This window comes from Xyrauchen texanus, chromosome 27 (assembly GCF_025860055.1).
Source record: "Xyrauchen texanus isolate HMW12.3.18 chromosome 27, RBS_HiC_50CHRs, whole genome shotgun sequence".
Lineage (NCBI taxonomy): Eukaryota > Metazoa > Chordata > Actinopteri > Cypriniformes > Catostomidae > Xyrauchen > Xyrauchen texanus.
In genome coordinates, this window is record NC_068302.1 from 28,732,445 (window position 1) to 28,747,728 (window position 15,284).

The 15,284-nt window shown below is 39.0% G+C and overlaps 1 protein-coding gene across 4 annotated transcripts in view; it reads left to right on the forward strand.

Annotated features, from left to right (window-relative positions):
* Positions 1-15,284, forward strand: part of rfx2 (regulatory factor X, 2 (influences HLA class II expression)) — a 56,396-nt gene that overhangs the window by 13,864 nt on the left and 27,248 nt on the right. The window contains exon 2 of one of the 4 annotated variants that reach the window (XM_052094507.1): positions 956-989. The exons of the other annotated variants lie outside the window; for them this stretch is intronic. The gene's annotated coding sequence lies outside the window, so the exon portion shown is untranslated. The remainder of the gene's footprint in view (positions 1-955; positions 990-15,284) is intronic. 4 annotated transcript variants of the gene reach the window in all.

The following is a 15,284-nucleotide window of genomic DNA, read 5'->3' on the forward strand; positions in this document are numbered from 1 at the left end:
TGTAGTATTATTGTTTCACTAATTGAAAAGGGTAGCCTATTTAGAACAACAACAAAAAAATCTTACTGGCTGTGTGAGCTGCACTGTTGATGATTGAACCCTCTCTTGTCTCCATACACAATAAAATCATGTTTGTTATCGTGTTTATGGCTGTAATTTATCTCATTATCTCCAACTCCAATGTTGCAGACATAGCTTCCACTATAACATCATAAAGAATTGACGTTTGAGAGAGAATCGTGATGGTTCAGTTCAATAATTGCATTCAAATAGTGGTTCTTAATATGGTAGGCATCACTATTGCTATTTCTTGGTATTTGAACAAACCCTTAACCATGAGTATTAAAGTTCAGCATATTGCTCATCCTGCAAAATGTGTGCTACAAAAATGAATTATTCCTCAAATTGCTTGTTGAGGAGAGTTGTTATTACTTTTCTAAGCAATTAAACTTGTCCCTGATGTATAATAAAAAAAATTACATTGAAGGACGGACCTAAGGATAGAATCTTGTCTTATTTTTAGTAACATGGCGATTTCCTTTGGGATCTCATACTCTTGTTAGATATTAAGACTTAAGATGGAAGTTTCTGTAATACGGCCCCTGAGTAGAGACTAGGGGTGGGTTCTTTTGACTTAAGCAACTAAAAGGAACCACCTAGTAACGCACTAAAACATACACCATAGCAACTGCATATCAATGGCCTGGCAACCACCCACAGCACACTAGGATTTTCATGGAAAATTTAAAAAATCTACTTGGTTAAAGGGACAGATCACCCACTAATTTAATCATTTATTCACTCAAATGTTGTTCTAAACCCATTCAACTTATTTTTCTTCTGGAACACAAAAGGGGATGTTAGGTCAGTTTGTAAAACTCTGCATTAGTCACCATTCACTTTCATTTCATGAAAAATAGCATGCTTCAAAAATTTGTTCTCTTGTGTTCCACAGAAAAAAAGTCAGAACAGTTTGGAACAACATGAGGGTGAGTAGATGATGATATTATTAGCGGCAATATCTCTGTTAGCTCTCAGAACTACTTCGTGGTGAGCGCCACACCCTCCGATGAAATGATATGTAAAGGAAATGTCTGCTCCCTCTCTTATCTTTTTCATAAAAACAAAACAAAAAAGACAAAGGAACCGGTGACTTGGCTGTGAGATGTCTGAGCAGCAGGCCGAGACTTGAATGAGATTGAAACGCGTTGCTCACATGAGCCTCTCTCCCTCAGCTTCCAACACCCCCACCCCCCCATCTCAAGCTACTTCTCGTCAGGGCGTTCTTTACATTCCACCTGCTTTGTATCATAGCTCCACAATTGCTAATTAAATTTCCTGCCACAAACAGCACACTGGGCTGTGACATTTGCATCACAATGGCCCTCTCGCTATCTCTCTCCATCTCTTGCCCTCTCTTATGGTCTGTAGACATGGACAGGGCCTCTAATGTCCCCTCTTTTAACTGTTGCATGTTGTACAATGTTGTTTTACTGTCCATTTTTCCATTTTTCTGTTGTTAACCACAAGCCGTTTACATAGATTTTGTAGTGGCTCTGATTTATTAATATTCAGAATTTGAAAAGGATAGTGAAAATGAATTCATAATTTACTAACATCATGTTAGACTTGTATAACTTTTTCTTCTTCTGTCAAACACAAAAGGAGTTAGGCAGAATTTTAGCCTTGGTCACAGTTCAATTTTTATTGAAAATGTCTTTCCTTCCAGTGAAAGTGAATGGTGACTGAAGCTGGCAGTCCCTAACATTATGCCTAAGTATCTCTTTTTATGTTACACAGAGGAAAATAAAAAGATGGGTAGAAGTTTAATTTTGGGGTGAGCTAACCTGTTAAGTCTTCAGAAATGTATTTATTTATTTTTTTCAGTTTGAGTATGAAAAGACAAGATTTAGCTAGAATATGCTCATCTGGCTTGTACAGGCTTCATATCTGACTTCTGTTTTGTTTAGTATCATCACTATGAGGTTTGGCACACTTTATAGCATCAGTCTCCATCCATTCTCTCATTCATCCTGTAGAAGGTCACTCTGGTACACACTAACCCATAGAAAAATGGCTTTTATTCAGCACTTTACTCCACCTAAGCTAACTATATTTATCATACATTGCTCAAGTCCTGCCTGTGTTCGGTTGTGCACTTTAGCTTATAAATACCCATTCATACCTCCTATATGCACCAGAATAGATGGTGGGGATGTGCATGATGATTCTGTAAGGGCTGAACCCTGCATGACTCCTGCATTGGCCTCTGTGCTATCAGTCTATTCTATGCTATCAGTCTATTCTATGCTAAACTTGTCAAACAGTTGTTTTGCCACCTTTTCCCCATCAGCCAAGGCCAGGGTCTGTCATGGAGGCTGTACAGTTTAAAGAGAACGAGGCAACAGTTTAAAGAGAATATTGCGGAACAAGTCATAAGATCATATAATATATTGTGGTTTTATTTTGCAAACATTTGAAGGTAGCTCTATTGCCCCATTGGGTAATGAGGTTTGTTATCGCCACAGTAACGCAACAATACATGTTAATTGTCCCCAGCCATACTGTGGTTTGGATTGGTTCAACATTTGTGTATGCTTTTTGGTCTTAAAGTGTTCTGTCCTTTTGGAGTAAGGCATATAAAAAAAAAATCAAAAAAAATCAAATGTAGTTTCCCGTTTTTCTAGATATCACTTTTACCCATAAAGTCAATAAATGGAACACACCTATCATCGTTGGGTGGCACACTGATTTCATGAGTCAATTAGATATCAATCCTGAAATTGGGCGTATAGAATTGTAGATAAGCTGAGAAACATTACTGTCCTTATCCTGGAGGATTTGGCACACACAATACAGTGGAATCATTCTTTAGATTGGCCACAACCATTGATGTGAATTATTGGATTACATAATGTGAAGCTTGGGAAAGATGGCTGATGAGCTGGACTTTGTCTCCAAATTTGTCTTGAGTTGAAATGTGTTGACAGATCCAGACAGGCAAATTTCCTCCAGTCTGCTTCTGTAGACAGTCTCTGTCTGCTTGGTAATGATGACAGATGATAATTCAGGAAAGCTAAATGCCAATGACACATGTGGAGTTCACTGAAAGCTGTAGAGCTCTGCCACTCTTGGTCAGAAGAACATCTTAAAGGGTGTCTGATAATCCAGTTGTTTTGATTTAACAGAAACTATCAGAGAAGGTATGGACTAAAGGCCATGTTGTTCTTACAGATTATCAAAGCAACGATTACTGCGCAAATCTGAAGGTTTTTCCCTGAAGAGTAAACATAATACACAACTTCCAAATACACTTTAGGAAGTTGTCTTCTATTATCATTGCATTTCACTTGCATAGGTTGACCCGATGCCATTTTGTACACATCCTTTGAGCCTGGTGATCTTCTTCTTTACGGTCTTTCAGAAGAGGTCATACAGAGAGAAATGGCCAATTTAAAACAGTTAAGTTGTTTACTTTGTAGATTAACAAATGTAAGCATGCATAACAGCTAGTGCACTTGATTCTGATGCATTTAGTAATGCCTTTATTTTAATCTGGTGGCTTATTTGCCAGCCAGAACCTGTTGCACTGTTGCAATACAAAGCCGGCAGCAGTAAATCGGCTGCCTGGGATCCATCACATTTTTTAAAAAACTCTTTCCCGAACAGCTTTCCTGCATGTGTCACAGGGTGTAGTTACCAGGATGTATATTTTTGCACCCTAAACAGACACCTGCTTGTTGAAAATTGTTAAATGCAAGACTTTCCCTAGAGCAACACATGGCTTTGGCTCCTTTTTGTAGCTCAAACCTCTGTTTTTGTATCACCATGGGCAACAAGGTGGTGTGACAACTGGAGTTCCACCATTTTGTCATCGCTTAAAAAAAGGAGAAAAAGAGAAAGAAGTGGAATTTATCGTTATGGAACCAAGGACATTTAACAGTTTACCTTAATGATACTGTCTTACACCTCTTAACCTTTTTTAGTATTTGTTTCCAAGGTACGGTAAGCTTTCTTTTTCTTTTTTACAATACATGTTTTTTCCTCTCTTGAAATCATCCTCTGCTCTGAGTTGGGGGTGGTGCGGAAATCTGGAAAGGGTTACCGGGGGAGGGGGAATTGTAGAGTTGTAAGTGTGAACAAACTGTCTCCATGGCAACTCTCGACTGATTCTCCCTGGCTGCTGAGCCCTTTGCTTTTGGCGTGCTGGCGATGGATGGACTGGGGTTGTGACGCAATTAAAGATTGATGGTTTTGTGCATGAACATCAAAAAAACTTGTAGCTTTTCCTGGGGGCTGAATGGGGCTCTCATGGATCTGGTCTTGCAGAGGGCCCAGCTGACCACATCCACTGTCCACTTCCACAGCCCATCTGCCAAGCCTGGTCTCAGTGGATAAGCCAGTAGATACTAGGATAGATGTGAAGAACAGCCTCTCTTTGGGGAATCACTTATTGATCTATTTTTAAAATTTTGTGTGTATGTGTGTATATATATACATTGAGGAAAATTATGATTCAGACTGAGCGATATGGCAAAAATATTATCATGATATTCTTTTTCATATAATTCGATATTTATCATGATATTCAATCACATTTGCACATTGCAAATTTTTTGCACTTGTCTGCCTGTCAGACTCGTCAACTTGCGACACGCACGCACAGCGGAGAAAATGTCTGAGAGAAGCGAGGCGGGGGGGGGTCTGACATGAGTGTGTGTTAAAGCAGTGTTTCTCAACTTGTCTATTCGGACTGGATCGTGGACAGCAGGGAAAGAGCTCCCAAGAGCTCCATGTTTCTCCCATTGAAGATATTTTGGCGGCCGCCCAATTGATGGACTATTTAGGACTGCCGACGCAGATTTAATGATAGTCTCGCAAACAGCTAAAGCAGACATAGGCAACATACGGCCCGCATGCTGGATCAGGCTCATTTATCGTAAAAGCGTTTTTATTTTTCATTGAATGTTTCAGTTAACTTGCATTGGGACTTAACTCGTCTCCACAAGCGCATAACATGCTTGAGGTTGCCAGATAAGAGACGAAACGCCCCCAGTTTGAGATTTATACTTGCGCAAATTGGAAATATTCCGTCTAATGTTATACTTATTTTGTGCAATCTGGCAACCATGCACGTCTCGCTTTCTGCTTTGAACAATTTAGCGATCTGTAGTGCAACATTCTGCTCAAGGAAAAGTGTTGTACGGCTACTCTGTGTCCATTTTTGAGGCTGCTTTTGATGTTTGGTGCTACTAATTTTTCAGGTAAACCTTCTCAGTGATTAAATTAAATATAAAAGTAGATCTCAGCATCATTGACATGCAAGCTAGAGACGAATATGTAAATTTATTATTTATTTGTGCAATTTAGAAACGTTGAAGTCCCTTCACACCTGTATGTTAATCTAACTAGCTAGTATTTATTTTTCATAAATACATAAATTTATTATTACTATTATTTAAGACTAGCACGCTGACCTAACCATGGTAATGAGGAGCCTTTCCTTCTGTGTAATGTGTGTATAAATGTAATATTAGGTAACAAATGGGATAATAATGGGCTCATAAGTAAATATGCTCTTCAATTTTTAAAAGGGGGAGAGACAACTTCCTGTAGATTTTGTTGTTGACATCATCAACATAAATAATGACACTTGATGCATGTCCTTGTACTGGAAAACCATGAACAAAACTATACAACATAAAAGGAAATGCAAACCAGGATACATAAAATACAGGTTATGTTTAATCTATGGCAGGTCGACACTTGATTTCCAATGTAAAATCTGCGTCCTGAAGCAAAACCAGTTGAGAACCACTGAGTTAAAAGTAAATGTTAACTGTTAATAATCATAGGACATTACTTTAAAAGCTCACACATCTGATGTTATTTTTCATTTAGTAGTTAATTTAACATGCTATGATAACATGTAAACTAACATGCTTTAGTTATATAACATGTTATAGTTACATTATATTTTTTTATCTTGTTTATAATTCTGTTTATTAGAATTCTGTTAGCTTTCTTATTTTTTCTATTTATATACTTTCAAAAGGGAGACTTTTTTACACACATGTACCAAGAGTGGACGCCGCATCATACTTAATAGTGTAACACATACTTCAATAAAATAGTATATAATAGTGTTTGCTCAAAAATAAATAAATTAATAAAATAACCCTTCTGTTTTCACTAATAGAATAGAATCCTTTATTTTGGTCGCACATTATACCCAGTGTTTTGCATATATACAGTGAAATGTATTAGGTTTCACATCAGAGTGCAGGGTCAGCCATGTTACGGCGCCCCTGGAGCAGATAGGGTTAAGGGCCTTGCTCAAGGGCCCAACAGTGGCATCTTGGTGGTGCTGGGGCTTGAACCCCCGACCTTCTGGTCAGTAACCCTGAGCCTCAACCACTGAGCCACCACTGCTAATATTAGTAATTGTAATACCGTATACCGTGAAACCATGATATTTTCTGAGACTGTTATCATACCGTGAAAATCTCATACCATTGCAACCCTTATATATATATGTAAATTAGCTGATTAGAGTGTGTATATATATATATATATATATATATATATATATATATATATATACTCTAATCAGCTAATTAACTCAAAACACCTGCAAAGGCCTTTTAAATGGTCTCTCAGTCTAGTTCTGTAGGCTACACAATCATGGGGAAGACTGCTGACTTGACAGCTGTCCAAAGAGACGATGAGAGGGCATAAACATCGTCATGATGTCTTTCAGTTAAGATGGAATCAATCTGGGATCCAGAACACGGTGATCTGCGTAGCGGGGGCTATAGCAACTTCATGCAGTCTGAGGCTGCGTTTCCACTGACGCGGAAGAAATCCACAAAAAGCCACTCCCAACGCTAGGCAACCGCTTACCCCACACTGCTGTCAATTTTACAATCCACCTCGCGAGCTTGACGCTCTGCTTCCATTGGAAGTACTTGAAAGCGCTCGCTCACTATTCGCCAATGGAAACATACGATTAGAAAGCCTAACTAGATATGCGTGTTGCTAAAAACGCTAGCAGATGTAGAACAAAATATCGAAAATTGCTCAAAAGCTTATCTTCGATATCATGGAGTTTTTTTTTTTTATCGCGATGAATATCATTTTATCGGCCAGCCCTAATTCGGACACATGGAACAGAATTGCTATTCCATTTACGACCAAACACGTATGCAGTTGTAACATGTCGCACCTTAGTGAAGTCACATATTCTAGTGGGTAGATAAGAAAGCTCCTTGGTACTTTTGAAAGATTTTGATTTTGCTTTGTTAAATCTATAAAATTGAACCTTAAGGCCAAAGTTTACTTTGGTTTTCTGCATGCCGTTACATCTCGTACACTTTTATGTCATGCAAATGTCATCTCCGGCACAGTACACCCACCATAGTATAGTTCTTTGAAGGCACATATGAAAATGATGCACGAAGATGCAGACTGTCCTTGTGTCTAGAAAAACTGGGCTGTGTGCAGACTATGCCACTATGACTGGCTCATGGAAAAATGGCTTTGGGGGTATCTAAGACAAAAAGATTAGGAAACACTGCATTAATGTAATTAATGTAAATTTTTAAGATTCATATTGGTAATATGGAAGGAGGGTCAATATTATGAGCAGAAGAAAGCCCTCTGTGTGTGTTTTGAATGCCGTGTATTTGCAGAACATCAGCCCAGCTTGTTGGACATAGATGTCCAGTTTAGACAGCCCTTTAATGGCAGCAAGTGTCTCTGCTTTATTGCACGGCTGTCTGAAGCTTTCGGTGGGTCGTAAAAGCAATCAGAGTGTATTTCCAAGCTGAGAATCTTTCTTTCCTGTCTGTATTATTTAGTTGGGAAAAGTAATTTGAGGCTTCATTTACAAACAATTGTTGTATTTGGAGTGTCAAGGTGCAAGAAAGACTTGTTGATTTTGAAATGGGTTCTTTCAAGTTTTTTTTTTTTTTTTGGTCTGAATATTCTCTTTCTGATGGCTTTAACATTCCCAGTCAGTGTGACCACAGAGCTTGCCAAAGAAAGGATAAGGTAGTTCTTAAGTATGACTTTATGTAAGTGTTTATTATTTTGCATTAGTGGCACAAGTTTTTTTTTTTTTTCCCCCTCAAATCCCTGCCCCCACTTTGGAGGGTGAGAGTAATAGCTGATGAATTTATTGTTCTAAGTTTCTGGTTAATGTGAGATAGAAGGATCACTTGGGGGATGGCATTGTTTGGTTTTGGAAGTATTCTGTTGGTTGCATAGCAACAGGCTCCTGGAAACGGGAGTGGACGGTGTTGCCACTAGCAACTGTTGTTGCTCTGCAAACAATGTAGGCCAGTGCTAACAAGAGCCAAGACTGTGGGCTCCTGTTTTTAATTGAACATCTGCATGTGCTTTGCCCTGATTGAGTGTTGTTTAAGTTCTATCTGTCTTTGACAGATGCATCCAAATCTCTCCTCAACACCGCTAACCTCAATAACAGGCATTACTTAAATGTTTTCTTTGTCATTTAGTCCTGGTTTATTGCCAGGTTACTTACAGAGAAAATTTCTGTCTCTATCTCTCAATACTCAGGTTAATGAGACTAGAAGGAAATTGCTGCAGTGTTGTGGCACTCTTTAATAGCTCATTTGTGTTTGGCTGAGGTGAGCGGTTGTACCGTGCAGCGGGGAGTCTTTGCTCTACTGTAATAAAGCAGAACCCTATTTAGGACGGGCCTCTCTGCCTCTTCACACCGAAGTGCCAAGGCACCCGCTGTTTTCTGCCTTTGTGCAGCCCAGAGCTGCTGGTGGGGAATCTTTGTGGATTTTAACCCTCTCTAGGGGCTCCGACAAGGGCGAGAGAGTTGAAGGTGCCCGTCAAAGACAGCCCCTACACTCTGTCTCCATCTTAATAAAAGTTTTACCAAGGAGCTCCTCTAGAGCAATTCCCAGACTGACAGGGTGAAATTGATTTTCTGCCAAACACCTGAAGGCAAGCTCTTCTCTTCTCTGGGAATAATAGCAGTAGGCAAGAATAAGCTCCAAAGATAACTGCAAGCAGGGCCAGCCCAGGATGTATTTATAGACAACACAACACCCCTCAGGCAAATTCCTTTCTTTTAAAAGATCTAAGTGCACTCTTTACCCTCAAGAGTTCTGATGAAGCTTATTGACATTATGACTTTATTTCTACCAGTCTTGTTCAGGTAAGAGTTACACTTAAGTCTCTTGGAGTCCCTATGATGGGGCCCTATGATTTCCTCCATGCATAAAGCACTGATGTTCATAAAAGTGACCAGTCATAACAAGTGAATTAACTACAAAATACAGAATGTCACGTAATTTGACACATTTGGGACAAAATTAATTTATGAATGCAAAAATAATACAATAGAAAATTGTGAATTATCCTGTGTTGATGTATAAACCACAAAAGTCTGTGATGTAATAAAAAAAATAAACAGTCTGCATGTGTTGTGTGCTTCAAAATGTATGTGTGATGTCAGCCGCGCATACACTGACAACACCGCATTGGTCCATTTTAAGGCTTAATGGTGTCTGATCATGAGCATCCCGTGCGCACACGCTCTCTGAGAAGCAGATTACAGAGAGCGGAGCTCTTATTTACCTTGAAGCACACAGCACATGCAGACTATATAGTTATATTATTAAATCGCAGCCTTTCGCGGCTTAGTAAGCAAATATATATAGTGAACTGCTTATCTGGTGGTGGGAAGCTACCGTCAAAAACAAACAGAAACTGAAAGGGCTTCCACCAAAACAAAAGCTCAATTTAACTAGATTCGAAACTGTGACAGAAATATATCTCTACTATATAGTAAAATGTAATATTTAATGTAGTAGTAGTAGTAGTAGTAATAATAATGATAATTGGCTAATACGGTATATAAAAAAATTATGACATTATTTTTAAGCAATATCTCACAAGCATGAGTGCTTTTGTACTGAATAAAAGCTTGTATTAAATTATTATATTATCAAAGATTCCATTAATACTGATTCTCTCCTGTGCAAGCACTGTCTATGACAAAAAATAACTGTTTTGGATTGTGCTGTGAGGATCTGTATAGAAGCACATCATTTGATAAAAAATAATGCCGTGGTATGTTGAAAAGTAATTGTACTGTTTTCATTTGATTTAAAGTTCTAAAAATGTATTTGATTACAATTGTTTTTTTTAAAGCTACACTATTTATCTTTTGGCCCACTAGCAGTTAAAAAATTAAACTGCATGCTTCTTGCAGAAGGACATTGTTTTGGTAATTACATAAATCGTGCTTTGGCTCTGCTCATCTGCACGAATTAATGTGCTTCGAGGCACTGGTGTACACTGGATACAGAACATCTTATCAGAGCGAATGGACAAATAAATAACAAAAGAAAGGAAAAGATGGATATCTGAAAACATGAAATCTGAGTAGGTAAGTGCCATATCTTATGCTGTTGTTTTGACTTATTGGAAACATTGTTATTTTGGAATAAATTACATTACAAAAGTTAGGCAATGTTTGTTAACTTTAGACACAATGATTGCTAGTCTGATAAGGTCAAACAGTGTAAAGTTTTTATAACTGCAGGATATTCTGGCTAAATAGACCACTGTAGTAACTAATTTATAGATTGTCATTGTTACCAACTAGCGGTCAACATAATTTCAGGACTTGCATATCCTTGGCAAGCCTAGCAAGTGAAAATTTCTGCACAGATTACAGTATAATTATTGTATTTAACTACACGCGCGCACGTGCACACACACACAGAGGTGTGTGTGTGTAATTACACACTATACATGAACCATATCAATAAAATATCTTGCCTATTGAATAAGAAAAAGGCATCTCTGGGTCGCTTTTAAATTCTTTTCAGATCTCGGATTTGTCACCACCTCTGAAAAGCCAAGCCGATGTTGATTCGGGTTTTATAACGGACACTGTCGCATTCTCTTTTTGCTTGTAGCTGCTCTGTTCTGTGTTTCTTTGTTCTTTGGTGATTCCCTGGAGGTTTGCTATTTTGAATGATCCATGGTTGTTCGTTGTGAACTTTCAGCTTCACACTTCTCCCACACATGCGTTACAGTAGCCTGTTCTTATTTTCTCTGTGTACGGACGGATATGACGTGACATGCACAGTTGAATGACGCATGTATGCAAATTTCCTGCAAAATCTGTCCTGACAGCTCTTAGATATAAATGATTATTATAGGTTTATCAAAGTGTATTTCGGTAAAGACATGTTTTGGAAGATGGATGTTTGTTGCACTCTCTCACAAAATAATTTTGTAATTTAAAGTTGCATAGTGTAGCTTTAATTATACAAATTTATGAAACTTTAAAACACTGAATTCAGAAATAATTAAACTGAAAACTCTGAATTAAAAAAAAAAATTATAATAATGATAAACATGATTTCATAGGCCCCTACAAACCCATGCCAACTTATCCAATATGCCCGATTGGAGAGCAAGATTGTGATGATCTTCATACTACTAATGGGTGTTTGCAAACTTGGAGGCTTCCGGGCTGGTATGATTAAATGATTATCAGAAGTGATTTCAACACTGAATCTTCCCCTTGTCTTGAAGAAGTGATGAATAGACCAAGAACACACCCAATGCTATAGAAACCCAACTATTTGTTTGTTTTCAACGGGATGGTTCAAAACCATGTTCCTGAGCCTTACAGAGAATTTCATCAAATGTATCCGATTTAAATGATGTATCTGTTGTATTGCTGTTGGTCTCATTTCTTTTATTTGTACACAAACAGTTAAATATATGTCCTTGTTCACCTCCTATTATTTTACCTTTTTGATCTATGCTTTACACTTGAGAATTAATTATTTCTTATTACTAATCTCGGAAAACACAATTGGCTTTTATTCTTTTATTTTTTTGCTCCTGGTGGAAAACATTGAGTGCTTGTAATTAGCATCCATTTTTTCTGAAGATGAAATCATGCATGTGAAGGAGATTACTTGTCTGTTGTTCTATTTTAAACTTGCAACAAGCTGTCAGTCAAAGGGTCTCTCTGAGTGCAATAGCTGCTGATAGCACTCACGATCAATGCAGGCATACATTCTAAATAGAGATGTTTCAAAATCAACTTGTCATTGAGTCAAGCTGGCATCACACTAGCAGACTCAAAACAACTTGTTTTGGCTGAGGGTGTCACACATGCAGATTGTTTTGCTGAGATCTCACACTTGCCGATTAAAAATGATGGAGGGGTGACAGACATACCAACTCACCACAACTCTCTTCCTCTGATTCCCTAAAATCAGCATTTGTGATGATATGCAGCTGAGTGTGTCAAAACATTCAGATCAGCTTGATGTCTTGTCAGTTCTTCAGTAAAAGTAGCTCATTAGTCACTTGAGGAGAACACAAGAACCCACCACGGCAACATAACGCTTTTTTCTTTCATTTTGGATCCTTTCTTCTGTTACTGGAACCATTAACTCAGCAGGGAGTCCTGATGGTCAAGTGATTAATGACCTCCCGGCTAATGTGCACTTGTCTCTTTCTGCCTGGCTGGCGATTATGTAAATGAAGCTCACAACTGAAAATAACAGGAAAAATGGACTAATGTGATGCCAGCTTTACCCGACATCTGTTTGACTAATTGGTCTTAAAGAATCTGGTTTCAGATTCACCTGATCCCGAATGGACACGTTTCTTAGGGAGATTTTACATAGATGTGTTTTTAAAAGTTTGACCATTTTAAACTTTAAATGGGATCTTACATTTATGCATTTGGCAGACGCTTTTATCCAAAGCAACTTAGTGCACTGATTACAGGGACAATCTTCCTGGAGCAACCTGGAGTTAAGTGCCTTGCTCAAGAACACAATGTTGGTGGCTGTGGGGATTGAACCAGCAACCTTCTGATTAACAGTTATGTGCTTTAGCCCCCTACGCCACCACCACTCCATCTTAAAAATGCAGTGCGAGCTGCAATGCAACGCAAAGACATCCTTCTCCTTGTGTATGGCTGGAGTAGTAGTAGTTTTAACAGGGAGGAATTTAAAGACACAACTGTACAAGAGGGTTTTACAATGTAAACTGTCTAACAGCTAAAGCACAACACATTGCCAACATGCTAATTAAAGCACTGGTGCCTAAAATATCAATGCTAAAAAAATTGTTAAAAAAATTACTTGTCATTTAGTTGAACATCATGACCAATTCCTTATTCTAAACTCTCAAATGGGACCTGTTGCATGCTGTGGTGTTGTTGAGCTGCTCTGGTGGTTGTTTTCGAATTCGTAACGAAAGATACTTGTCAATGTCGAATTGCTTAAGAGCTTATTTAGATGTACAGAGATGCCCTGCCGGGAGTCTCTCGCTCTCCTCTGTTTCCGAGTCTGTCTGTCTCTCCAGCACTCCAAGTTCTTGTGTGTGAGCTTAAAAAGAATAGCACTTGGGGAGGAAGAGGGGGTGTTAGAGCCATGGATCCCTCACCATAGCAACCAACAAACGTTTACAAAGCATTGAGGAATTTCCTCATATCTGCTGTATTATTGGAGCCCCTAGAGATGGGCTTTCATTCCAAACAACCGCTGGAGATCATCAGTATCCTGGTGGGGGTGGCTAGACCAGCCTCATTGCCATTACATTTTTTTTTTTTGTGGGGGGCTATGTTGTTTTTTCCACCCAGCCACTCTTTCCAAAGTCCCTTGCTCTCACCACTCTTATTCAGTTTCTTTCTTCTGCTGTGGGAGGCTGCCTGGTCTCAGCTGTTTTCTCCTCTTTCCTGCTCTTGCATGCAGTATCAGCTTTGTAAGAGTTGCGAGTTCGAAGAGTTGTATTGGGTGCTTAAAGTTTTTAATTCTGAGCTGTGGTGCAGTGGACTTTGCACATGATCTGGACATTTAAGTGCTGTTTGCTCACATTATCCCAGGTTCGAGTCTAACCTGGATTATGTCCCAGTCCCATTTCTTTTATTTCACTCCTACTTCTACTATATCCTCTTTCCTCTAAAATAAAGGCAAAATGCATCAAACGAATTATATATATATATATATATATATATATATATATATGTATATGTACAGTATATACTCGAACCAGTATGGCTATTCTCCGTTGAACTCACTCATCAACAAGGTATTTCTGTCTGCAGAACTGCCACTCACTGGATGTTTTTTGTTTTTGGCACCAGTCTGAGTTAACTCTTGAGACTGTTGTATCAGGAGATCAGGTGTTACATAAATACTCAAACCAGCCCGTCAGGCACCAACAATCATGCCAAACTCGAAATCACTGAGATCCCATTTTTTTTCTCCATTCTGATTGTTGGTGTGAAAATTAACTGATGCTCCTTACCCGCATTTACATGATTTTATGAATTGCACTGCTGCCACACGATTGGCTGATGAAATAATCACACAAATAAGTAGGTATACAGGTGCACCTAATAAAGTGGACTGTGAGTGTATATTATGGTTGCTGATTTTACTCATTAATTCAGTGCATTTAATTATATAAAATATACGCAATTAATCATGTCCCAGGACCTTATTAAGGAATATTCCTACCGTCTCAACAAGAACTCTGAAGGTGTCCTGTGGTATCTGGCACCAAGAAATTAGCAGGAGATCCTTCAAGTCCTGTAAGTTGCAAGATGGAGCCACCGAGGATCGGACTTGTTGGTCCAGAGCATCCCACAGATGCTCAATCAAACTGAGATCTGGGGAATTTGGATGCCAGGGCAACAGTTTGAACTCTTTATCATGTTACTCAAACCATTCCTAAACAATGTGTTTAGTGTGGCAGGGCGCATTATCCTGCTGAAAGAGGCCACCGCCATCAGGGAATACCATTTCTGTGAAGGGGTGTACTTGGTCTGCAATGATGTTTAGGTAGGTGGCACATGTCAAATTATTGTCCACATGAACGGCCGGACCCAGGGTTTCCCAGCAGAACATTGCCCAGGGCATCACACTCCCTCCTCCGGCTTGTCATCTTCCCACAGTGCATCCTTGTGCCATCGCTTTTCCAAGTAAATGGCACACACATACACAGCCGTGATGTGAAAGAAAACAAGACTCATCGGGCCAGGCGATCTTCTTCCGCTGCTCCAAGGTCCAGATCCTACTCTTGTATGCCCATTGTAGACACTTTCGATGGTAGACAGGGGTCATCATGGGCACTCTTGACCGGTCTGCGGCCACGCAGCCCCATACACAGCAGGGTACAATGCACTGTTTTGTTGTGACATATTCTTACCATAACCATCATTAAAATTTTCTGTGACTTGTGCCACAGTAGACCTTCTG